The 26514-nt window shown below is 38.3% G+C and overlaps 1 protein-coding gene and 1 non-coding gene across 2 annotated transcripts in view; both read right to left on the bottom strand.

Moving 5' to 3' along the window:
* Positions 1-26514, bottom strand: part of LOC125823318 (protein SMAX1-LIKE 4-like) — a 534427-nt gene that overhangs the window by 225735 nt on the left and 282178 nt on the right. The gene's annotated exons all lie outside the window — the stretch shown is intronic.
* On the bottom strand, positions 8886-8959 carry TRNAW-CCA (transfer RNA tryptophan (anticodon CCA)). Its single transcript has one exon. It is a non-coding gene; the product is annotated as a tRNA-Trp (tRNA).

Here is a 26514-nt window from a genome sequence, read left to right as displayed (position 1 = left end):
AAGATAAATATATGGTTTGATGTGTGAGGCCTCGCTTCACTAACAAAAGCACCTGAAATATGACTAATGCAGATCCAGAAGAATGATCTGGGCTTTCGAAAATATGAGACTTAGCCAAAAATAAGTACATAATAAGAAAATGCTTGCGAATATAGAAATTCATTTCGGCCAATTGAACCTTTTCGAACTGTTTCTTTTTAAGAACCAAAAAGATTTGTGCTAAAATAACAGATGCCAAGAAGAACAACACCTACATCATTCGACTCGCGCGCAGAAGGTGGGGCTCATAGTCTTCCAGACCTACTCTGGGGGCTTTTAGTATCGATATGAGTAGCGCGTGTTTTTTGGAAAATACTGGAAAGAGTGGACAATGAATCCTTCTTACTGACAACACAACTAGGTGCTGACACTCAATTAGTAGTGCTGGCACGTCACTCGGCTCCTAGACTCACTTTGTTTGCAAAGACTTTCTCCTTAGTTGCATGTCTCAGCAACACAAAACGAGGGTTTCGCTCGTTATAGGACTGTATATGAAGAAAGAGATTGTTGACGTTAGTAGAGTAATCTATTCATTGGTAGGGCATTTCTTCTTGTGACCGCCTTTCCTACCAAAAAGCTAACCCAACAAAATCCGGGTTTTTTCGAGACTAGACCTTCAAGATTTTACTACTCTTTCTCTCTCCTCAGTTGCTTCTTGAGCCAACAAAGTTTTTGCTTGTCTTTCCTTTGCCCATAGACAATACTGGGGACAAAAGTCTCTGGGGGGGTTCTATGGAGCAAGTCTCCCATTGCTTTCACAAAATGCAGCAGGTGAGATAAGGAGTATGTGATCAATGCCTTGGATCTATAACAGATACCACTTCTTCTTCCCTATTTGGGCATTTGGAACTGTTAGCAGTTGAGGACGAACTTCAGGCTTTCTATGAGTGGAAATCCATTTAGCGCCTTTCACTTATAGTCATGGTAACCATTTTGTATCATCGCTACAGACTACTTCAGCAAGTGGATTGAAGCAATACTAATAGCCTTAAGATTAAGATTGGAAAGTGCTTTTAAGCCCAAGTGTAACCAAACTAGCAGGAAATGAAAGCAGAAATGGATCTGTGTCACTGTCTGTATGCTTGTCTTCAAGAATCAATCTCTTATTTGGTCTCTTTCTTCTAAAAAATAAAGCGAAGCAAAGCGCATGGCAAAGAAGCAGCCAGCTGACTGCCCCCTTCCACTCGGCCTTTCTTCGCTAACCAACTTCTTCTTGCTCTTAGCTGCTTTCTCCCTGTCACCTGATATGGCAAGTGGACCTGAAAGACCGAAAAGAACTGTTTAAAAGTCTCTTGCAAGACTTTTTCAAAATAAAGACCGGGCCATGGATTGGACGATAGAGGGTAATCGTGATATATTGAGAGATTTTGGAATCTTAATCCAAATTAGATTAGTATAGGAATGTGGACTAAGAGACCCCTCGATTCCCGAGAAACTCGGTGATCTCGAATTTTTTTGAAGTCTGGTCAGAGTACGACTTCTCAGTCCATTCCATCCTTTTATTCAAGCTAGACGTGAATGAAATAGCTGCTCCCATTTTGACAAGATCAGGAATTCTTTTATTTAGCCTGGAGCCAATCTTGTGTAGCCGGTCTTTTGCAAGCCGCTCATGGTAAAACTTCATATGGGTTCGATGTACTTTTATCTTCAATGACTGGCCCAACATTCAATGCGGGTCGAAGCATCTGGTTGCCGGGTTGACTGTGCTCGTTGGGGCATTAAGCTTAGGTTTGGTACCCCTGTCGCGGGCTCCCCCTTCGTCTTTCTTTTGGTGTGATTGTCTTTCTAAGAAAAGCCTAGCCTTTCCCTTATCGACGAGTGAGTACCCTTTTTTCTCTTTTTAGTTGAGTTGGCAAACAATATTCTAAATCTGTTTCTAGAATGACCTGCTTGTAACCCAAATCCCATGCTATCTCATCGTATCACATTCTGTTCTGCAAGATTCAAAAATCACTTCCCAAAAGACTTCCTTTTTTGAAACTAAACCCCTCTGGCCCATGAAAATTAGAGAACTCTAGATTCATTAGTACCGGATTTAGGGGATGAAATGAAATGAAGGAGTGGAGTAGTAAAGAAACTATGATGAAGTGTGTCAACAACATATTCCAAAATATGCTTAACAACAACAAGATGAATGCCAAGGTCGTACAAGACGCGATTAAATCGCTCTTTGCTATAGCTCAAAAAAAGGCCAAACCTTTCCTTCCCGCTTCTTCCTTGAGATTCGATCTCATAGAGTTCAATTCCCGAGACCTAAGTATGCCATTCTCTTCATCAAGAAAGATCAGGCAACATAGAAGCAGCTTAGGTCTTTTTTTTTGGAAAAGGGAACTAAGGCAACTTTTAGGTGCTGGGAAAGAAAATGGCTAGCGAGCCTCTTTCCAGGTGGTACAATACAAAGGGCGAAGCTCGCCCCTCGAGCTCCTTTAGCCTTTGTCCATCCTCCTGTAACGGATGATAAGGCTCCGCAATAGGAGACGCAAATTAGGCGGTACAAGAGATAGTTGGATCGTAAGACTTTCTCTCACATCCCACTCCCACTCATGAATGATTGGTGTAAGAGTTTCTCACTAATCAGGTGTGATCAGTCTCATTCGTGTAAGAATTAGGAATTCCTCTTCCAACTCGTCCCAGAATGGGAGTTATGGCAAAGAACAAGAAGAAAACTAAAGGAGAAATTTGTCCAATAGTGCTTGATGGCGAAGCCGCCTATTTCTTAGGGCAAAGAGCGCTCTCGAAACTGAAAGTTGCTCCTCCGACTCGGAGTGGATTCTAGGGGAAGGGCAGAGCCTCACCTTGCAGTAGGAATGTGTTTGTTGTTGTGACGGTTCAAACTGGACTGAAGGGAGGAGGAAAAAAAAGAGTCCTCTCTTCCTGGTCCTATCTAACCAGACACTGAATACCTGGGGATGGCTAGGGCTTTCGAATCAAAGCATGGGCATCTGCTATTAAGAGGGAGCAGTAGATCGTCGATTGAAGAACTAGGTCAGTCAACTTCTATTGGGACTTCTATTGATTATTAATTCGACTCTAGGGACTCCTAGCAGCAAAGTAGTCTAAAAAAGGGACCAATATAGGAACTTCAACTAAGAAAGAAGAAGAATAAGAAGAATTGCTTAAGTAAGGTAGTCGTTTCTTTTTTTCGGTATACCGCTCACGGAGATTGTTGTAGTTTCCGTAGTTGCAAGAATTTCTCACGATTGGGTTTGTGTGAAGTCTACCGCCTGTCTAGCCTATGCTTTGCATGAACATCTCAATGTCCAAGATAAAACAAACAAGGGGAAGAATCGACGATCAAATCAATAAAAAAACCTAACCTAAATCAAATCAAGGATTCCCTGAGTAAGAATCCTCGGATCATCACTTATTCCCTGAATAAATAGAATGACTAAAGATTCAAAGAAAGGTTTTGCTTTTGGTCAAAATATAAATAGGGGTTGAAAGAAAAGAATCTCTCGTGACCACAACAACTAATAGGGCCAACATTTTATAACTACTATTTTGCTTTTTGCAGCTACATACTTTCCTGGAATAAGAAAGCCTGAAGGTGACTTATGCTTACTGGAAGGTACCATTCACAAAGAATGGTGAAAGAGTTACCTACCCAGGAATTTTCCTATTATTTTCTCAACTGAGATTTCGATATAGAAGGATCTCTTTATTTCTTCACCGCGGGTTCTCGCTTACGGGCCCCTCTCGATCTTTTTTGTAATTGAGAAGGTGGAAGGAGTCTAAATCAATGGACATTAATGAACCATCATTGATGGACGTTATACATGACACGATCAATTCGACTCAAGGTTTGGCGCTAATAAAAGTTGCTTATTTTCCTAGTAGCGAAGGAGAGGGCAGGGCGATCGGGATGAGCTAATTCAAACCCCTCCGGCAAAATAAGAACAAGCCCCCACGTTCAACCCCCCTTTTGACCAATAGTTCTTCATTCTTTAGATAGTCGCGCGAGAGCTTTGAAATTCCATTCAGTTCAGGTCCTTTGTTCCAGTCGAATCGCGAGTAAAGCTCGACACTGCTAGCGAAGCTCTACGACAGAGCATATCCATTATAGAGCCAATCAGACTGCGCTCTCTTTTTACGACCGGTATGTAGAATCGTTGGAGAGAGCAGAGCAACGAGTCTATGCCATAAAAGAGAGAGCTCCTAAGCCTTATTCTGCAGATCAAAGAGCGACATAATTCCCCATTCATCCGAAATAGTATTTTTCTAAAGAAGAGAGGCATTCTGGGCCGACTACTACGATTACATGCCCATCTAGTGCAGTGGCTTGGAAGCAAGCTACCTTGACCATCTTCCGAAGTTCTAAATAATTTACTGATCAAAGGCCCCCTGTTAAAAAATAATCGCTAAAATCAAAACATTTATCTATCCAGCCATATGGTAGATCGGCAGCCACTCCTGCAATACGAAAATAATTATGCATCATTCGCATACCGGTGGCAGCTTCGAATAGGTCATATATCAATTCTCTTTCTAAAAAAATATAGAAGAAAGGGGTCTGTGCACCAATACAAAACTTGTTAGCTTTGTATTGGCTCCCATCTTACTTAACAGGGACCTTAGTTGAATACTGATCAAAATTGTTTGCAATTTTGAGAATTTTCCAATATAGAATTAGTCGTTATGTTAAATACCCCGGTTTCTGTATCTCGAGATTAGTTTCATTTTTCTAGCTAAGAATAATAAAAAAACTAGAAATAGCTAATTCTAGATCAATATAAAAAAAGCAGGTTCTAGGGCAAGGCCCTGATACAATTTCGGTGCCATGAAGCTTGACCAGTGAGCTATTACGCTTTCTTCAAAGGATGGCTGCTTCCAAGCCCACTATTCGCTTTGCGCCCAAGCAGACGCTGCCCATGAAGAGCCTTTTCCTTTGTGAACATGCCCATAAGACACGACAAAAAAGCCAAAAATTGAGCTTCTAGCCCCGGAGCCCAGATACCGACCCGAGGCGCCGATCAAGAAAGTAATAAAGGGACGTTAAACGTAATTCTAGAAGAGCCTTCCCGCAAAAAAACCGAGTCTTGGCAGAACACCAATCAAAAGATAAAAGAGAAAGGACGGTTGTGTGAACACTATCCAAATACTAACCGAGGGAGAAGGGGCACATGGATCAATCTCACATAAAGGACTAATTCAGCCCTTCCCGCGGCTGAAGAAGAGCCAGGGGATCGGTCCGAGATCGAAAGAGACTTGGATCAACTTGAATTGGCCAAGATTAAAGAACAAAAAGATCGCTTGGCCGAACAGATTAGCCCTCATGCGTGTTTGTGGGAGCAGTTTGTGTTAGTGTTTTGGCGCTCGCCTTATGGTTCTCAGTCCTCTTTCGCCGAAATGCCTTTTAAAAAGATTTTTTCCCTCATCGAAACTTTTATTTACTAGAGTTTCTTGTTCCCGCGCCCCCTGGTATCGAGACCCCCGGTAATCTCTTGCAGGGCGCACAAGCAAGGCCATTAGTCTTACCTCATGCAGTTTCTGCTTTCTTGTTGGCTTGGCGGTGCTTTCCTTCCTCTGTGGAGAGAAGATAGAAAAAGGATGTTTCCCCGCTTTCCGTCCGTTGTGTATTCCACCTTATGTCTTCTGTAAGAATGAGAGGGATGGGCTCCCCGCTAACACTTTATCAGATATTCCCCCTTCCAAGGACACTTTCTCGAGCCTTTTTCCCTCATCCCTTTTGGTTTGGGGACGAATAGAGCCTCTCCAACAACTCTTCCCTAATGGCGGTCCTAGGATTAACTAGGGCCCGAGCCCCACGTTGCTCCCAATCACCCTCCGGATCAAGAGGTGCCATCCGCCTTATTATGTCAACTTTGACCTCAACCGAGCTACCAGGAGACTGGTAGTCGTACTAACAGCTTGAAGTCGTGTATTGAAGGCTTTTCCCCGACCCCTAACCTAGGAACAACACTAAGACATTTTGTTTCCATTTTTTTGGTTAAAAGCATCGCATAATATAGTGATAGTGCCCGGTCCGTAGCTGCGGAGTCCACCTTCCCTTGGAAACACCTCCCAGAGGGGAGGTTTATAGTACAAATGTACGCTAAGGAATATTATTAATAATACAGACGTATAAATTGCATATGTACTATAGCTTCAAAAGAAAATAGATCCTTATTCAGGTGTTCTGGTGGTGCCCCTGTCTGGTGGAATCACAAAGGGAGTGAGAAGATATTCCAATGGACACCCTTTTGAGAAAAAGGAAAGTCAACTGGCACCTTCTTAAAGCGCCTGCCCGACTTTCAAGTCACTTGCGAAGGGAACAAATCTTAGGGCTCAAAGAAGTCCTCTCATCCTGAGGATAGGGTGGGATGCCTATCGAAATCAGAAAGATGGAAAAGGCTATCTACATCCAATTCAAAGTTTCTTGCATTTTCCGATGTAGTTGGCGACAGAGCCATCAATCACTATGATCTCTTTCTTAGAAAAATGTAAATTCTGCCTTTTTTGATCCATGCTTTCCATTGGTCAACAACCAACTAAATCTATACTTCTTCACTACTCGTACAAGGAAGGTGGAAGAAATTCAGTCTTTTTTTTTTGGGGAGCAGAGCAGTCAAAGAATGAACCAAACCAAATGATTGTTCTAGAATACCTATTCCTCACAATTGCTCCTTGTGATGTAGCGGAACCATGGCAATTAGGATCTCGTTCTTCTTTCTTTTATCACTTAGGAGCCGTGTGAGATGAAAGTCTCATGCACGGTTTTGAATGAGAGAAAGAAGTGAGGAATCCTCTTTTCGACTTTGACTCTCCCACTCCAGTCGTTGCTTTTCTTTCTACTTTTCTATCAATACCGCTTTCCTTCATAGCAGCAAAGGAGAATGCGATATTGATTCAGTCGGAGGTATACTACTTTTCTGATCAAATCAACCCACTACTCAACCGCCCACATGTGTGTCTGAGTCAGTGCTGACAGTCACCTTCATTGAGTTAGGTTAGTGTGCTTTGCATGCTTTTCTCGAAGCTCATATTGAAGTTCATCGGTGAAGAAGTTGCATTCCACTAATCACTTTGTTCGAGTGGCTTGGTCCTCTGACAAAGACATCTCTTTCTCTGCTTTAGTCCTAAAGTCCATTAGGTCATGACATTTGTTTGATTAGACGATTATCAGGTGATCCAGAAGACCTAATCATTGACCCGATGTGGAATTCCCAAGATCATACCTGCGGTATTACGAAAACACGTAAGGGCAAAGGGCCAATTGAACCGTCTCGAACTCTTTCTTTTTAAGAACCAAAAAGATTTGTGCCAAAATAAAAGATGCCAAGAAAAACAAAAGTCCTTGGACACGACTTCTATCTTGTTCAACAAAATCATCACACAGTAAATCAACAAAGCCCAAAGTTATGTCTCTTTCACCTTCAAGTTTACCTACTACGGTACCAGAGTGAATATGATCTCCACCAGACATACGTAACGCTTTTGCTAATACCCGGAAGTGGATACCATGATTCTTCTGTCTATCAATAACTGCATGCATTGCACGGTGGATGTGAAGAAGTAGACCATTATCTCAGCAATAATGAGCCAAGGTAGTATTTGTTGTGAATCCCCCCGTTAAGTAGTCATGCATTATGATTGGAACTTCCAATTCTCTAGCAAATACAACTCTTTTGATCATTTCTTCGCATGTACCTGCAGTAGCATTCAAGTAATGCCCTTTGATTTCACCTGTTTCAGCCTGTGCTTTAAAAAGTGCTTCGGCACAAAATAAGAAACGATCTCTCCAACGCATAAATGGTTGTGAGTTCACTCTCTCTTTCTTATCCTGTCTCTTAAGGAAAAATGCCTCGAGGATATCAATCATAATTCTAATTAATATAGTAGACAAAACCAATGATTAACCCTGTCTCTTGCTGTTCTTCCATTCCCGACACCAAGCCAAGTCCGTGTTCTTCTTTAGTAATCTTTGTAAATATCCTTTGGGATTTTTACCCTATCTCCACTTTCCTAACCCTCGGAGAATTCTATCCTTAGTCTAATGAAAACACTTTAGGAAAATGGTAATTTTAGATCCCTCCCTTAGGATTAGGAAACCTATATCCATGATGAAACTTTCCTCTTCCACCGCTTGTCCCTCATCACGCAAGATGAACATCTGAATTTCTCGATCAGGTCTAACAAACCTTTACTGCGACCATGACGAACACCTGGGGGCAAGAGAACATTCTTAGAATACATATAGGCAGAAGACATTACGCTAGCCATAAACGCTTTCCTTCAATGACCGATGAACAGACGAACCAAGCGAGCTCAATCCAAAGAAATTGAGTGAGGGGAGACCGGGTGCGAGAGGAAGGGATGGTGCTATTGATGGATCGGTGCTACCTCTGGATCTAAGAATCATGGAAGACGTAAATGAAATATGCACCTGGAATTAAATCACATTGGTATAAAGAGAAGGAAAGGAAAAAGAGGAGGAAAGAAGCAAGGGACTGAGCGACGAAGCGAGGTTTGGAACCCTTCAATTACAAAGTGGAAGATGCCTCTCACAATGGGTAGGATTACTGCATTTATTATATTTGACTCTTCTATTTTATAATATAGGGGGTTGGGGCAGGTTGAAGGGGAGGGGAAGTGAATTTAAACATAGTGCCACCATAACCCTTAGAAAATGAGATTGGGTTTGTGTGTAGACTATCCTTGGAAGTGTCTATTCTACCAAACCATGGGACGTAGCCTTAGATCGAGCCCTGGAAGTCCTCTCCTTACAGTTAAGTGGCTTTCAGCTCCTCATTTCTTTAATTCATAGGCACAAGAGGTAAAATTCCGATTGTTGTGAAAGTTACTGAATGAATCTATTTCTTTCTAATTCGATCTAAGAAGAAAAAAATCACGCTCTATAGGATTTGATCCTACGACTATGGGTTTTGGAGACCCACGTTCTACCGAATTGAACTAAGAGCGCTTTCTTATCACAGTAGATACGACTGTAAAGAAAAAGGATTCTTTTTGTACCCCTAATACATCTTGCATGCATATAGTCTCATAAAATGAAAATCTGTATGTCCAATTTGAATCGACGTTTAAAGCCTCTTTCCTTCAACACCGAAAAACTAGTAATTTTATGTGTCACTTGACTGTAAGGAGAGGAGCGATTGTGAAATGGCGATTCCCCCCTTTCCATTGAAGTAGGGAAGGCCTCCTTCCCCACCATTCTGGCCTATTATTGATATTGATAGGGATTTTACCGATGCTGAAGATAGCTTGCTTACCAAGCCGCCCACTTGAGAAGCTAGTCGCCAGGAAGCTTATCCATGTGGTAATGCACTCTTTGAATATGAATCCATTTTCTGAAAGATCTTGGCTTTCGTACTTTGGTGGGTCTTCGAGATCCTTTCGATGACCTATGTTGAAGGGATATCTATCTAATCCGATCGATTGCGTAAAGCTGACTCTTCCACTGCTACATGAACCATTCGCTCTTTTTTCAATTCTTCTTCTATATAAGTGAATAGATCTTTGTGATTCAATCGATTCAATTCTCGTTCTCCTCAATATCAATGATGTTGCTAATATGTCACTATGAGAACCAATATGCACACACACACTCTACATGTATAACTATGAATATGATGTGTTATGGTGTCTATTGAAAGGTTAACTCTTATATGCACCCTCACATCTTATTATGCATGCAAAGTGTACGATTAGAAAGGTATGAATATGTGTTGTATAAAGGTGTTTATGTGAAAGGCTTTCTCACATATGTACACACACATGAATGAATGAATAAAGTTTATGATAATCTAGTGAAATTGAGTCTCTTGAAAGGTATCCTCAATTGTACTCTAAACTAGACTATGTTATGAATATGGTATGATTATGTGAAAGGTCATTCTCACATAATGTAGGTTCTATGATGAAAGGTCATTCTCATCTTAGAAACCTTTGAGCTATATGATATGAGGGATTAAGTCCCTAAAGCCTATTTTATGAACTAATGTTAAATAAAGGCTTAAAGATGTTTGCTTAGCACCGAGTGAACATGAAAAATGAGAGTGGGGGCTTCACGTTTAGCAAGTCCGGCTTCCCACAAAAGAACCTTCACGTTTAGCAAGTCCGGGTTCCCAACATAGATGTTGTCTCATGAGATGGAAACCTCCACGCTTAGTAAGTCAAGGTTTTCTAGTAGCAATCTCCCTGTTCCATAACTACGTGCCCCCGTAGGTCGTAGCTTAGTGGATCCACTAGATAGCTATTATGTATGTAGGTCCTACTTTGGCAAGTAGTACCCTCTCTTTTCGGTATGAGAGTAGAACACCGGATTCCATGTAGCTCACATGGTCTATGTCGGTTATGACAATGTCTCCCAAAAGTTAAGAAATGAACTAAGATAAGAATAGGAACGCTAGTCAGGATTTCTTGAAGAGTTACTTAGTGTAGGTAGGACTATGGACCTTACTTATGCATTGCACAAGTGGACTCTAATGGAGGTAATGATTAGGCTCTTTATGTAATGAAGACTATGGCCTATGTATGTTAATATGAAAGCATGTTAATGTTGACTTTACTTATGTCAAGATATGAAGTATGTTTATGCATGTGAATTACACTTATGACTTCTTAATAGGTTTGCTTAGTATATGTGGGGGTATGGCACTCCATGTGTACATTGCACAAGTGAGCTTGTGAAGGGGTTGTGAGGGTGGTTTACCTATGATATGAACTAAATGGGTTATGACTAATGATGCAGTAAAGGAATGAGTCCTTATATGATGTTATGAAGTATGTTGGTCTTATGTCTAATGTTAAATGAAGATGTTATGACTTGTTGAATATGATGTACCTAGTCTATGGTGGCTTCCTAGGAACACTTGGTGTGAGTAGTATTATGGGATGCTACTTGCACATTGCACTAGTGTGACTTGGGGGTTGTCTTAGGTGATGGTTCCTATGTGAAGACTATGTCTTATGGTGTACATATGACTCTATGAAAATATGTGGTTGGATTGATGAAGGCTATATGTAAGTTCACCTTTGGTAACTTTAAGGCAATACATTGCACCAAGTATTCCCTAAGGGTTGCTTGAGGAAAGGAGTTAAGATAAAGAGGAAGGTAATGTATTGTATGCATTGAATGTGCCTAAAATGTTATAAGTGCCTCTATGTGCTATTATGAATGGTTTCCATGTGTATGATGATGTATATGGTTTATATTGTTCCTATTGTGCTAAATGTTCTTGAAGTTTCTCTAAAAAGGCATGATGCATGGTTTCCAACTAAATGTCCTTTTAAGAGTATGTTTTACATGGTTATCATACTTAGTGTATTCTTGTACTAATACCATTCTTCTTCATCTTTTTACACCAAGTGTAGGTAGTGGTGGCTAAAGGGCCTTTCCTAGAAGTGATGAGCTTGGCTTACTATTCCCAAGTTCGGGTGTGTCCTTAAATATTCAAGGACCTTTATGTTAAAGAGTTTCCTTAAGTTCTATGTACTAGATAATAGTTTCTTTTGTATTGTAAGGGCTGTGTCCCTCTTGTGTTGTAGTCATGTTTTAAGATGGCTACCTTGAGACGTAGTACTCCATTTTTTGTATTAAAGGTTTAATGAGGTGACTTTTATGTCTTATGTTATATTATGAAAAAGTTTTAAATTTTCCGCTATTTTTCTATGATAAATGCTATGACAAATGCTAAGGGCTTGTTTAAGACCTCCGAAAGGTCGAATACGCCTGTAACAACTAGGGGGTGCTCTCGGGTCGTTACAGTATCACCGGACAACCCACCTTAGGGATGCAAGTTTAGAGAAATGGGTACTTGCACAACTTGTTTCTCTAAACTCATTTGGGACATTTGGATGTTTCTGATGTTCTCATCCTACTTATCTATTCTAGCATTTATTTGGTCCCTATTTCAGTCATGAGCTTTTGGAGTAGCTTTTCATTGGTCATCCCCCCTTTTTGTGCATTAGGATTTGCACCTTGGTTAGTATTTTGGTATTGTTGCCCAGCCCCTTGAGTACGGTATTGGTTAGCCCCTTGTGCCTGATTTTGGTTTTGGTTCCCATCCCATGAGAAGTTATGATGGTTCCTCCAACTAGGGTTGTAAGTGTTACCATAATTTTGCTGACCTCCACCCCTTTGCGCATTACCCACATAGTTTACGAAATTCGGGTTTGCCTCACATTTCTCGGTTTCATGAGCTCCACTACCACATACCTCACACCAATTGGTTGCATGTTGTAAAACATTTACCGGTACATGGTTTAGAGCCATATGTTTAAAATGTAAATCCATGTTATGTTGCATTGCATCTCATTTGGCATTTATGGTAGTAGCTTGGTCTACATATAAGATCCCCGCGGCCTTTTGGGTTGTGGTTCTAGGAATTTCCTCCTTATACCCTGGGTTCCCTTCGGAGAGTCTATTGAGTAATTCTAACAACTCTTCACATATTTTAGCTAGGGCTTGTCCACCTACTGCACTATTAAGAAGTACACGAGCATTATAATCTAAACTCTCAAAGAAAGTGTGAGCAAGTACCTCATTAATTTGCATGTGGTGCGGGCAATCGTTCAACATTTGTTTGAAACGAGCCCATGCTTGGTACATGTCCTCCCCTTGATTTTACCTAAAGCATAATATCTCACTCCTTAACCGTGCGGTTTTCTTGGATGGAAAGAATCGACTCAGGAACTTCCTTGCTAGGTAATCCCATGTAGTGATGGAGTTTGGTGGCTCCGTATCTAACCAATGCTTTGCGGCTCCTAACAATGAGTATGGAAACAACGTCAGCCTCACATAGTCCGATGAGACTCTAGTTGGGATGTATATATCAGTGATCTCTATAAAGTTCCTAAGGTGGATTTGGGGATCCTCGTGAGGGAGACCAATGAATTGCCCATTAGAATGGATGAGTTGTACCATGCCCTGTTTTAGTTCAAATCTACCCCCCAATGGAGGTTTCCTAATACTAGATGCCACATTGGCTGTGAGTGGGACTGCCACATCACAGACTGGTCTTGCAGGTACAACATGGGGTACTCCTTGGATATTCAAGTTCTCTGGGTTAATCACGTTGTCTTGGTTATTGTTCTCATTATTTCCCTGAAGACCTAACCCCAATTCTCCTTATTGCCCTTGATTTATTTTTCTGCGCTGGCGTTAAACTCTTTTGGGTTCGTTGTAAGGTTCAACAAGTTCTTCCTTCCGAGCTAGACCTGAAAGTCAAGTGCCTGCAATAAACAAGCTAAGATCAAGTAATTAATACTTGAATATTCTGATTGTAGACTTAAGAAGATCAATTATATATCAATTTCTAAGTACCCGGCAGCGGCGCCAAGAACTTGTTGCTCTCCAATATACATGCAAGTGTACGTGGTCGCGCAAGTAGTATAAATTCTTTAAAGAAACAAGTTATTGTTCCCAAGGGACTTATGATCGATTTATATCTAACACTTAATTCTACAAATAAAAGTAAAAGTAACCTTTTCAAGAGTTGGTGATTGATGTTAACTACTACTACGAATTATGCAATAACTAAGAATAACTAATTATGACCGACTTTAAGATGATGTCTCAAGCAAGTAAAAGAAAATTCTAGGGCTGCAACATGTATTGAATCTCGAGTATCATATTATCGGCTTAGAACTAATTTTAGTTGTCAAGTTACTGATTTATAGGGTTAATTATATAAGTCGGGCTACGCATCTCTCGTCGCCTACTCCAATTAGCTACCTAACTACATCGTTGAACGGGGATAAATAGATTAACTGGCGAGCATTTATATTTCATCCTATTTTGTAACCAAGCAAGTTGTTTGTCCGGGCGTCACTCCTGAACACTAATCACCTCAATCAAATGGGTCGACCGAGCTCTCTATATTCTTTGTTTTATCTAATCCTGCCTCTCTCAATTTTAAGATTAGACAATATATTTATCTCATGGTGATCAAGCACGAAATACTAAAAGAAGAATATAGAAGTAACTTATCATGACAACCAATAATTAATTCAAAAAGCCTTTAATAATCAATAATCCATTAGTAGCTGCAGCCCTAGAACTAGGGCGTTTAGCCACTCATCCTATTAGAAAAACACAAAATACAATTGTTCATGCGATTTCCGGAAAATAGAAGAGTTAGAAGATCAAAACCTATTACAAACGTTGATACTTGCTCTTGCACACCCAATAAAAGTCGACCCCTAACAGTGGAGCCCTAAGGGTCTATTTATAATAGTAGGAAAATTAGAGACAAAGTCTATTACAATTAGGAATCCTTTTTTAACAATTTTAAGTTGGAAAAGTCGGGATCCCATTGGTGTGTCGCGCCTAGCACTCGCATCAGAACTTCCCACTGTGGCGTGGCGCGCCAGGAAAACCCTTTGAATGTTGACGCTTGGTGCGTCGCGCCTTACAAAGCGCCAATCAGGCGCCTCAGACTTCTACCCTTGGCGCGTCACACCTCTTAGTACGCCTGAGAAAGGTCTCTGAATGTTGGCCCTTGGTGCCTCACGCCTAGCAGTGTGCCTAGCCCTGGGGCCTTCATCCTTAGTCGCTTTTCATGCTCTCTTGCATCTATTTTCTTTAATTTGACACCAATTTCCTTGAGAGTTCCTGAAATCTCTAATCACATGTATTAGTGCATAATCATAGCAAGTATAACCAAAATCAAGTTAATAACTAAAGATCATTCTTTTAATTTAATCAATTCATGGGCAGATATTGACAACTTAGTCATATAATTATGCCTAAGATCACTGGTAAAGTTAATGTTTTAATTAAAAAATGTTGTCTCTCACGCTTTTTGTGAAAGTGAATACACTTTCTTTGCCACCTTAGCATTTAGGGTGAAATTAATTCTTTAAAATAGTCCAAGGGGGTAATAAAACCCCCCGTAAGTATAAGAGAATAGTTGAAAATTTGGTGATAGATTGGGGGAGGGGGGGGGGGGGTGGGGAACATTTGACTATTTCTCTAATAAATAAGCTAGTGAATTTATTATTCTTTTTAACTACTTCTTATGATAGTTTGATTATTTGATTTTTAAAATATTTTTATTTGAAAAATAATAATCAGCTACTATATGTATTCTTATATTTATATCTATATTTATATTTATTTAAATAAAAGAAAAGAAACAAAATAAAAAGAAAAGGAAAGTACAATGATAGAAAAAAAAAGAAAAAAAGAACCAACGGGGTATTTAATGTTGTGCAGAGAAACAAAAGGTCTCAAAATATGACATTGCAATTAATGCTACAAAAGTTTATAAAATATGACATTGTAATTAGTGTTATGTCATAGAAAAAGAATTAAAAGTTATTTGTGCCAGGGTGTATGTTCTGTCGTGATCTACTTCCTTTTAAAAAAATTACTTTTAAAATGTTCTAAATATAAAAAAACAATTAACAAAATATACTTAGAAAGTGTCACAACATAATTTTTTAATGAAATTAACAAAACATAATTTAAAAACGATTGACAGATAAACCTTTAAAAATTTAGACAAAATGGCTAAAATGTTCAAATTTCCACTTTGAGAAGGTGTTAACACTCAAAGTGTCCGCTAACATGTTGTTATCCAACGATTTGACTTAAAATAATTGACTAACTTGGGAAGAATTAATTTGAAAACAAATAAGAAAACATTTTGAAGTCACTTAGAAAAATATGTCGATTTGAAGCAACTTATTTCTCTAAGTATGAGTGAAAACACCTAACCAAAATTATTTAATTGATAAAACTTAGTAAACGAGATTAATGAAGTAAATGAACACTAACAAAGTTGATTCATCATTTGGGAAATGTCAACTAAGTTAAATAAAACATCTAGAGTTAGAGTTAGAGTTAATCAAAACTAACAATAAATATTTACAATCAAAATTAAATTCGTAAAAGAGAAATTAAACTTGGGCCCAGGTTTGGTTTCTATTCGCCTGGACCAATTCCGAGCTTTTATTGCTACTTTTTGGGCTTCTCGCCCATTTTGACATGTATATCAGTTGTATACATTCACCATATATTTATTGTATATCATGTATATCAAATGTATACTAATTGTATACAAACCATTTTACAATTTTTTTGTTGTTGGAATGAAGTGGGCTTATTTAGTCAAGCTATCAACAATAACCCAAATCAAGTCATATTTCTCCAAGCTCTTGGGTAATTCCACCACAAAATCCGTGGCTATCCTCTCCCACTTCCATTCAGGAAAAGACAACCACTAAATTAAAACTGCAGGGTTTTGATGTTCATACTTTACCTATTGACAATTATGTCACTTGAAAACATACTCTGCAATGTTTTTCTTCATCATATGTAACCAATAAAGTAGCCTCAAATCCCCTTACATCTAGGTCACACCCGGATATATAGACTAGCGCAAACCATGAGTCTTTGCCAACACATTCCGGATCAAGTTACCAACTCGAGGAAGACATATCCTTCCTCCAAACTTGAGAACACCGTAAACATCGAGTGTTGCTTCTTGGGTCCTCCCTAGACACCACCTTACATTTGAGCTTGCCCAACTCCTCATTCTAAAGTTAACCTCACTACTGGATAACACCCCACCCTCATCATATATACTAACAGCATAAACTTAGACTCTTAAGTTTGAATCTCTCTAGCCAAATGTTGCTTTAATATCCGCAAGCAAGACAAAGTGCCCATGCTAATTGTCTGCTGACTCAATGCGTCTTTGATTTATGTTTCAAGGACACTCCATCCAATTATAAGTGTCAACGATTGCTAATCAGCAATAACCCAACTAAATGAGTTGGGGTCGAATCCCACAGGGAGTGGTATGTGTTTAAGATTCAATAGAAAAGTGTGAACATGATCAAGTCAGTCATATGAATAAACATTTACGAATAAAAATAAAATTCAAATCAGGGTGTGACACGAATGTCAAATCAGGGGGTTTTGGTTTTAATTATCAACTACAACAACATCAAATAATACAGAATAACAATAATGAGACGAGTTCTTGGGATGTGATTCGATTATAGGCTAATGTAGACAAATGTGTAATTGCAACTATTAGGAATTAACTGAATATTAGTGATTAAGCTAGATTATAGAGGACGTAAACTTTCTCTCGAACAATTTATCCCGAATCAAGTCTGTTTCTCTCGAACATCGACAAGCATGCAAAATAAGTACAACCTATGCCTTAGTCCATTCACTCTCTCGAGCTTAATGTATGGAAAAAGGTTTAGGATTCTGTAACACCCCTGAAAATTTTTGAGCTAAGACTCGAACCGTTCTTCATAGTGAGTCATATTTTTGCAAGGAATTTAAAATTTCTTGAGTATTAAGGTCACTAGATGTAGCACCTTGAGTTCCAAGAAGAACTAAAGAGAGTTCATTCAAGTCATTCCTAAGTTTTTCTTGAGTTTTGGTTCAACTTTAAATGGCCATATCTCCTAGTACATGATGAGCTAGGTGAGCTACAAGGTAGAAAATTAAATCCCTTCGAGTCCTCTTTCCAACGCCACCGAGTTTGCTAAATTCCGAGCTCTAAGTAAGAAGTTATGACGGATTTACTAACATCGCGCAAACTTGGCAGCAACTCCGTGGTAGCTCCGCGATGCGGAGTCAACATAGACCTTACTGCCTGGTGAATGATCTTTCCGACTCCCAGCTCATTTTAATTATTTCTTTAGGGTTATTTTAGTCCTAATAACCCTTAGGAGGTCATCTAAATTTCCTAAAACGTGTAGGAAATCAGTTTTCTTAAATCTAAACCCTCTAATTCATTCCAAAGATTCTACGCTCAAGAAATTCAAGAAAAGCTAAGGTTAGGGTTCTTCTTTCCAGTTTTTCCTTCAAGTTCTTCAAGAAGATGATTCATTCAAGTATGTAAGCTTCCATAGTGTTGGGTTTGTTCACCCACACGCCAATCATGTTAATTTCAGCTTTAAATTCGTTCTAAAAGTTGAAGTTTTGATGTTCTTGTTATGTATTCATGAAATTGCTTTCATTCTTGAATTGGGCTGAGATTGAGGAGTTCTTGAGGTTATTGTGTCGATTTATAGAGTTGTTAGAGTTAGATTCTTGTGTTCTTGTGCTGGGTATTTAAATCTAAAGAGAGATTGAGAAAAAGAATCGAAGCTAGGCAAATTGGGGTTAGGAAATGAAGAAGAAATTTCGTCGGTCGAAATTTGGAACCCCCTCCACATCGCGCATCCACTTCTCAGATTTGGGAATTTCTGTTTTGCGTCGCGGAGCTGACAAGGAGTGTTCTGCCTCAAAAGTCATTTTCAAAACCAAATTTTAAAAGCCTCTCCGCGTCGCAGACCTATTCTCAAAAATTGGTTTTCAGTCTTTTCTCGTGTTTAGCTATCTAAAATCATTCCTAAACATCATGAGACCTTTCCCATCACAAATCACAACCTTGAATTCATAAATCACATTCAAGGTAGAGTTGAGAGTCAAGCCTTAGGAGTTCTTTCAAACATTTTGGGAAAGTCCCTTTGAATCTTTTGAGGAGTTTTCTACAATTTCTAGTAACTTGTTTTAAGACTCGAGCAAGTGAGTATGAGAGTGAGAAGAATGTATTAATGAGTCTACCTTGTCATCACGAGATCTTTCATATCATGAACCATAACTCTTGAATTCATAATTCACATTCAAGAGAGAGTTCAAGGAAGCCTTTGAGTTCAATTGTGAATCCTTTGAGATCAACTATCAATTTGAACTAAGTTTTGAGGAAGTAAGTTAGAAAATAAGAAGAGTCATATACATGAGTTCCATATAGTTATGTAGACCATCGAGTCGAGTTGTTTAATGCCCATAATTTTGCATGAACTTCGTAAGTTGAGCATTTTTTAGAAAAATGGTATCTTGAAGTTCTATGCCTTTAAGTGTTGAGTACCTTATCCCTTTTGAGAAACATCTTTAAGTTCTTGAGTTGAATATTTCATGCTCATAATTCAACATGAATATTATAAGTCGAACAGTCTTGAGATGAGAAGTATCTTTGAGTCATTGAGTTGAGTAGTTCATGCTCATAATTCTGCATGAACTCTTAGTCGAGCATTCTTGAAATGAGTAGTATCATTGAAGTTCTTGAGTTCCAAGTATTTGAGTTCTATCTATGGTTATTGAAAACCTTGCATTGAGTTGTTCATGTCCATAATTCATCATGAACCATATATTAAGAATTCTTTTACAAATGTTTTAACTTTGTTTTAAGACTTAAATTTTGAGTTCAGTAAAGGGTAAAGTTGAAGTTCTTTTCTTCAAAAAGTATATGGGGACTAAGTATTCCCAAAGAGGTTTAAAATGTTTTCACATTTAAATAAGAATGGAAACTGAGATTTCCAAAGAGCCTTCGGGCAAGTTTTCAGAAAAAAGTAATCGCTTTCTAAATGAAGCAAGAGAGGAAACTGAGATTTCCAAGATAGCTTGTGAGCTAAGTTTTTGAGCACCAATCTCAAATCACAGAAAGAAGTATGTTTTTAAAACATAAAGAGCTAGTATATTTTGGGAGTAGTATTGAGCATCGATATGGGGGAGAGTTCAGACAACTCACAGCCCCCATAAACCATGTAGCCATCATGGGTAGAAAAGGGTCATACTTTTTAGATGAATCTTTTTTGCATAGACTAGTGGATCCACTTAGTAGTTCAGGTCCTATGCCTTTGGCAAGGTATAGGATGCACTGGCAGCGTGAGGTAGATCGTTGTATCATCACTATAGCTCTTATGTGATGGTTGTCGGTTAGAGAAACTCCCACATTAGTTATTGTATTTTTATATACATAAGTTTATTGTATTTTTACATACATTTTAGAGTTATGTTGTATCCTTACATACACACAGAGTTTACATCATATTTTTAAACAATTTGTTTCTTTATATTGCAATTATTTTAAATTGCTTTATATTGAAATGAGTTCAACATATTGAGTTGAATATCCAGAGTTGAGTAGCCAGAGTCGAATAACATATCTTTGAGTTGAGTATCTTATCCTTGAGTACTTCTGAGTTGAGTGAGCTTGAGTAGTTTTGAGTATCCTTGAGTTGAGTAAGTTTGAGAAGAGTAAGTATGTTTCCTTTTTATCAAGTTTCAAGCTTATGTTTATGTTTTAGAATTCCCTTTACATTCTCGTACATTCCACGTACTGAGCCATTTGGCCTGCATCTTTTTATGATGTAGACAAAGGTATTCGAGATCATCAACAGGAGATTCGTGGATACATCCGAGAGTTCGAGTTAGCTATGGTGAGCCTCCTTGTTTCCGGAGGATTTCATTTACTTTTCAGTTTAGTCAGGATGTCGTGGGTCTTGTCCGGACTTCCATCTTTATCAGTTAGAGGCTTCATAGATAGTCAGTATAGTTGAGAAGTCTGTATTATTAATTTATTGTTATTAAATGTTTTAAAGACTTAAGATGCCTATTTTATGGCGAGTTGAATATATTATTTTTATTCTAAGTTATTCATTTGAGTTAAAGTTGTACAAAGTTGGGTTATTGAATATTATTCAGTTTTAAGCTTTTGTATGCTTAAGTTAGTCTTCCGTGTCACGACCCGAGCCTACACCCTGGACGTGGCCGGCACTCGAAGACCATTGCTGGTCCCCAAGCGAACCCTCATCCTGGCTGACTACAAGCGGAAAACTGATTCAAGCATACAAAGCTTAAAAACTGAAATAAAAGTTCGTAAAACTTAAATACAAACTTTAAGTCCAAAGAAAACTTTGTATAATAAAATATATACAACTCGCCATAAAAAGGCAACTTTAGTCTTTAAAACATTTAATAAAATAAATGATACAGACTTCTCAACTATACTGACTATCTATGAAGCCTCTAACTGATAAAGATGGAAGTCGGGACAAGACCCACGACATCCTAATAACTGATATAACTGAAAGGTAAATGAAATCCTCCGAAAGCAAGGAGGCTCACCATAGCTAACTCGAACTCTTGGATGTATCAACGAAGCTCCTGTTGATGATCCTGAATACCTGTGTCTGCATCATGAGAAGATGCAGGCCAAATGGCTCAGTACGTGGAATGTACGAGCATGTAAGGGGAATTCTAAAACATAAACATAAGCTTGAAACTTGATAAAAAGGAAACATATTTGCCTCTTTTCAAACTTACTCAACTCAAGGAATACTCCAAACTACTCAAACTTACTCAACTCAGAAATACTCAAGGATAAGATACTCAACTCAGAGATTAGATACTCAACTCAAGGATATGATATTCGACTCAAAGATATGATATTCGACTCTGGATGCTCAACTCTGGATACTCAACTTTGAATACTCAACTCAATATGACTGAACTTATTTCAATATAAAGCAATTTAAAACAAGTGCAATATAAAGAAACAAACTGTTTAAAAACATGCTCTGAAATCTGTGTGTATGCAAGGATACAACATAACTCTGAAATGTATATAAAAATACAATAAACTGATGTATATAAAAATACAATAACTTCTGTGGGAGTTTCTCTAACCGACAACCATCACATAAGAGCTATAGTGATGATACAGCGATCTACCTCACGCTGCCAACGCATCCTATACCCGGCCAAAGGTATAGAACCTGAAATACTAATGGATCCACTAGTCTATGTGAAAAGGGTTCATCTAAAAAGTATGACCCTTTTCTACCCATGATGGCTACATGGTTTATGGGGGCTGTGAGTTGTTTGAACTCTCCCCCATATCGGTGCTCAATACTACTCCCAAAAATATACTAGCTCTTATGTTTTAAAAACATACTTCTTTCTGATGATTTGAGATAATTGCTCAAAAACTTAGCTCAAATGCTATCTTGGAAATCTCAGTTTCCATACTTGCTTCATTTAGAAAGCTATTACTCTTTTATGAAAACTATCCCGAAGGCCCTTTGGAAATCTCAGTTTCCGTTCTTATTTAAATGTGAAAACATTTATAAACTCTTTGGGAATACTTAGTTCCCATATACTTTTGAAGAAAAGGACTTCAAACTTTACTCTTCACTCTTTACTGAACTCAAAACTTAAGTCTTAAAACAAAGGTAAAACATTTATAAAAGACTTCTTAAAATGTGGTTCGTGTCAAATGATGGACATGAACGACTCAATGTAAGGTTTTCAATAACCACAGATAGAACTTAAATACTTGGAACTCAAGAACTTCAATAATACTACTCATTTCAAGAATGCTCAACTCAGAGGGTTCATGCGGAATTATGACCATGAACGACTCAACTTAAGGACTCAAAGATACTTCTCTTCTCAAGACTGCTCGACTTATAGGATTCATGCGGAATTATGGGCATGAACAATTCAACTCAAAGACTTTATGGGTAACATGTAATAGTCCCATGCTTAGAAATATAATCTCAAAGGGTATTAGGAACTCAATACTCAAGACTTAGAACTTGAAGATACTACTCCTTTCAAAGATACTCAACTTCTGGAGTTCATGTGGAATTTATGGGCATGAACAACTTGACTCGTAGGTCTACATAACATTATGAAACTCATGTATGTGTCTCTTCTCATTCTCTGACTTACTTCCTCAAAACTTAGTTCAAATCGATAGTTGATCTCAAAGGATTCACAATTGAACTCAAAGGCTTCCTTGAACTCTACTCTTAACTCTCTCTTGAATTTGAATTATGAATTCAAGAATTATGATTCATGATATGAAGGATCTCAATAACAATATAGCTATTCGATAATTAGGAATAGAACTTTTAAAAGAAATATGAATTCAAGAACTCAAAATCAACTTATCTCAAGAATACTCAAATCTAGGGAAAGTATCCTAGATTACTCTTTTTCTGATATGAAAGTAGATGTAGGGCGTGAGGACGAACTAGTCCAACACTATAATAGCCTTACATACCTAGAAGAACAAGATTCTTGAAGAATCTTGAAGAAGAACTTGATTAGAAGCCTTGAAACCCTAGCTTGAAGGTAAACAATCAAGAAAACCTTTCTTGAGATTCTTTTCTTGAAATCTCTATGGCCAAGAATTATGATTTTCATTAGTGGAGATGAAAATCTGATTGTTTTGAGCCTTTTATTAGTCAATAATTTCATTTATGGTTTCTTGGAGGTAAAAAGACAAAAATGACTCTTTTTAATATTTTTCCGTCGGCTAATTCGTAACAGCACTGTATAGGTTACTAAAATAGTCATAACTTTTTACTCATATATTGGATTGACGTGAAACTGGTGGGGTTGGAAAGTAGATTCAATTACCTTTAATTGGATAGGTTATGGCTCACGTAACTCTTAATATTCTAAGAGATATGGTCGTTTAAAGTTGACCTAAGCAGAATCTTACTTCAAACTTAATGAAACTTCAAGAACACTTATCAATAACTCATCAAGAACTCTAATCTTTAAATTTCAAGAACGAAATTACGCTGAATAAATAATGATTGGCGTGTGGGTGAAAGAACCCGACACTATGGAAGCTTACATATCTCTTAGGGATTAAACCCATGGCGAAAATCCGCAACAAGATGCAAGAATCTCGACGAACGCTTTCATCCTTTCTCATTTCTCCTCTTTTCTCTTCTTCTTGAACTCTCAACTAAAACCCTAGGTGTATTTTAGAATTATAAAACTGAACCTAATCAGATTAGACCCCTAAAATATTACTAAAAATGAATTAAATCTGATTGGGTAAGGAAAAGACCAAAATACCCTTCTCTATTTTCGGCTAACCTTCCTTAACTGGACAGCCTATCTTCAAAAGGCCATATCTCACTCATCCGACCTCGAAACATAGTAAACTCCGCGGCGTTGGAAAGATAATTCAAAGATCTTCGCTACTGTATCTGGTAGCACACCTAATTCATCCTGAGCTCGGAGTTATGGTTGTTTGAAGTCAACCCAAAACTCATACTTAAGCATAACTTGCAAAATTTCAGATTTTGCTATTTCCAATTGAATTCTTTTTGAAACTCAAGGTGCTACATCTAGTGACCTTAACACTTAAGAAATTTTAAATTCCTTGGTAAAATCTCACTCACTACGAAGAACGGTTTGAGTCTAGTTCAAAAATTTTCTGGGGTGTTACAATATCTCCCCCTTGGGATCATTCGTCCTCGAATGACGACTGAACTGGGTATGAAATGGGGTTACTCTTACTAAGGTCTAAGTCTAATGGTCCGCTCTTACTATATTCAAGCTTAACTCAAATCTTTAAGTTCGGGTTCTATACCTCGATAAGGAATCTCCTCCCAAGACTATCACTGTTTAACACAACATTCAAGCTTAGTATTCGAACAACTCCATGGACCCCTACTAACCAACTCCTTCAGATCCAACTAAGGGCTCTCATTTAACTATTTCTCTTAGTAAAATCTAATCCTCTTCTTCCTCATTATTAATAATCTTAGATGGAATTATCACACCATCACTAACACGGTAAGAACATCAACCTCCTCTTTCTAACATCACTCCATTACAGAAAGGACCTCTAAAAAGACATCCCCAAACTCTTTGAATTCATTACCATCTTAATCTCAACCACTTGACTCAATATCTCATCTTGTCATCTCTCCCTTAGGTCTAAAGCTAACACTTGAAGGCTATGGACATATTCCATCATCTCTAAATGGTCTACCTCTTATTGCTCTTTTTACTCTTGTGACTTAGTCACACTTCACTGCCCTTATCTAAAGGTTAGGGTCTCTCACCTGTACCACTCATATTCATTGGAGCTAACATTTCAATTCCTCACCTACTCTATGCCAAGTCTACAAGATCAAATCTCAAGACTAACATCATCACCCTCATGGTTCCATTCTTTGGATCATGACACTCATCTCAAATTCAAGCTTAATGTTTATGACTAAACCCGAATATTAATATGATTGCTTGCTTACTATACTAACTTACCACTACTAGATACAAATTCAGAAGCACTCGTCCACTATGACCTAATGACAAATAGCCAATCCTCACCTCTTAGTATTCATACTTATAATTTACTATCACATTTCCCTTCACAACTTGAGTACTATTCACTCATTCACTATACATCAATGCCTAATTAGTTCTATAACACTTTGAATATTGCGGGCTTTCCCTTAAAGATTATAAGCCTAGCTTAGAGCTATCACCTCATGAATACTCTTGCTCTTCTATTCACCACTTACACTTGGTCATTACAAACACGATGACACATCCTCATAAACCTTTTCTAGTTAAGGTATACTCTAACTCATCTTGACTTGCAACTCTTACTCTACCTCCTATCCTGAGCTCTTCATAACTCATCACTTCTTAGTCTACCCATAAGGAAAAACTCCTCATCAAAACTTACTGGGTGCATGACTATAATAACATAGCTTGCCTCATCACTATCTCCCTTTCTAAGATTACTAAAGCTCTGCATACTTTCCTCTAACTGTGGGCACTTTTACTACTACTGCTCATGATCTCATAACTCATGCTACCTTTTCGGGTGAAAATCTTACCCCAAGCTCTAATCATACTGTCTCATAAGGATCTCAACTGAAACAAGGCTTAAGGAAAAGAGTATAACTCGCTTTTAGCTCAAATGCATGATTCATATGAATATGAGGGCATTACTCTGAAACTGAACACTTAACTTACTCTTGGACTTCTCTTAAGCCCCTCTGGAGTATCATGACTTCCTTAAAACTCTTGCTAAGAACAACTCGTCGACAAAGTATTGACTCTACTTTTCAACCACCTCTAGTATGGTGGGTAGTCGAATGATTCTGAGAAATGCACGAGTTAGAATAAGTCTCTATGACATAGCTCTATTGCACGATTAAGAGTATGAAAGAAGGGAAACTTTTCCTAAATGTTTGTAGTCCCTCATTTATAGAAGTGGGGCCCTCACAACCATAAACAAGATCCTACTGACACGGCTTCATAGACACCCTAAGACACTTAAACTCTGTGCTTTGATACCAAGTTTGTCACGACCCGAGCCTACACCCTGGACGTGGCCGGCACTCGAAGACCATTGCTGGTCCCCAAGCGAACCCTCATCCTGGCTGACTACAAGCGGAAAACTGATTCAAGCATACAAAGCTTAAAAACTGAAATAAAAGTTCGTAAAACTTAAATACAAACTTTAAGTCCAAAGAAAACTTTGTATAATAAAATATATACAACTCGCCATTAAAAGGCAACTTTAGTCTTTAAAACATTTAATAAAATAAATGATACAGACTTCTCAACTATACTGACTATCTATGAAGCCTCTAACTGATAAAGATGGAAGTCGGGACAAGACCCACGACATCCTAACAACTGATATAACTGAAAGGTAAATGAAATCCTCCGAAAGCAAGGAGGCTCACCATAGCTAACTCGAACTCTTGGATGTATCAACGAAGCTCCTGTTGATGATCCTGAATACCTGTGTCTGCATCATGAGAAGATGCAGGCCAAATGGCTCAGTACGTGGAATGTACGAGCATGTAAGGGGAAATCTAAAACATAAACATAAGCTTGAAACTTGATAAAAAGGAAACATATTTGCCTCTTTTCAAACTTACTCAACTCAA

This window comes from Solanum verrucosum, unplaced genomic scaffold, assembly GCF_900185275.1.
Source record: "Solanum verrucosum unplaced genomic scaffold, falcon-dt-bn FXZP01000214.1, whole genome shotgun sequence".
Lineage (NCBI taxonomy): Eukaryota > Viridiplantae > Streptophyta > Magnoliopsida > Solanales > Solanaceae > Solanum > Solanum verrucosum.
Note: the sequence above shows the minus strand (reverse complement) of the source record. Positions and strands in the feature narration are given on the sequence as shown.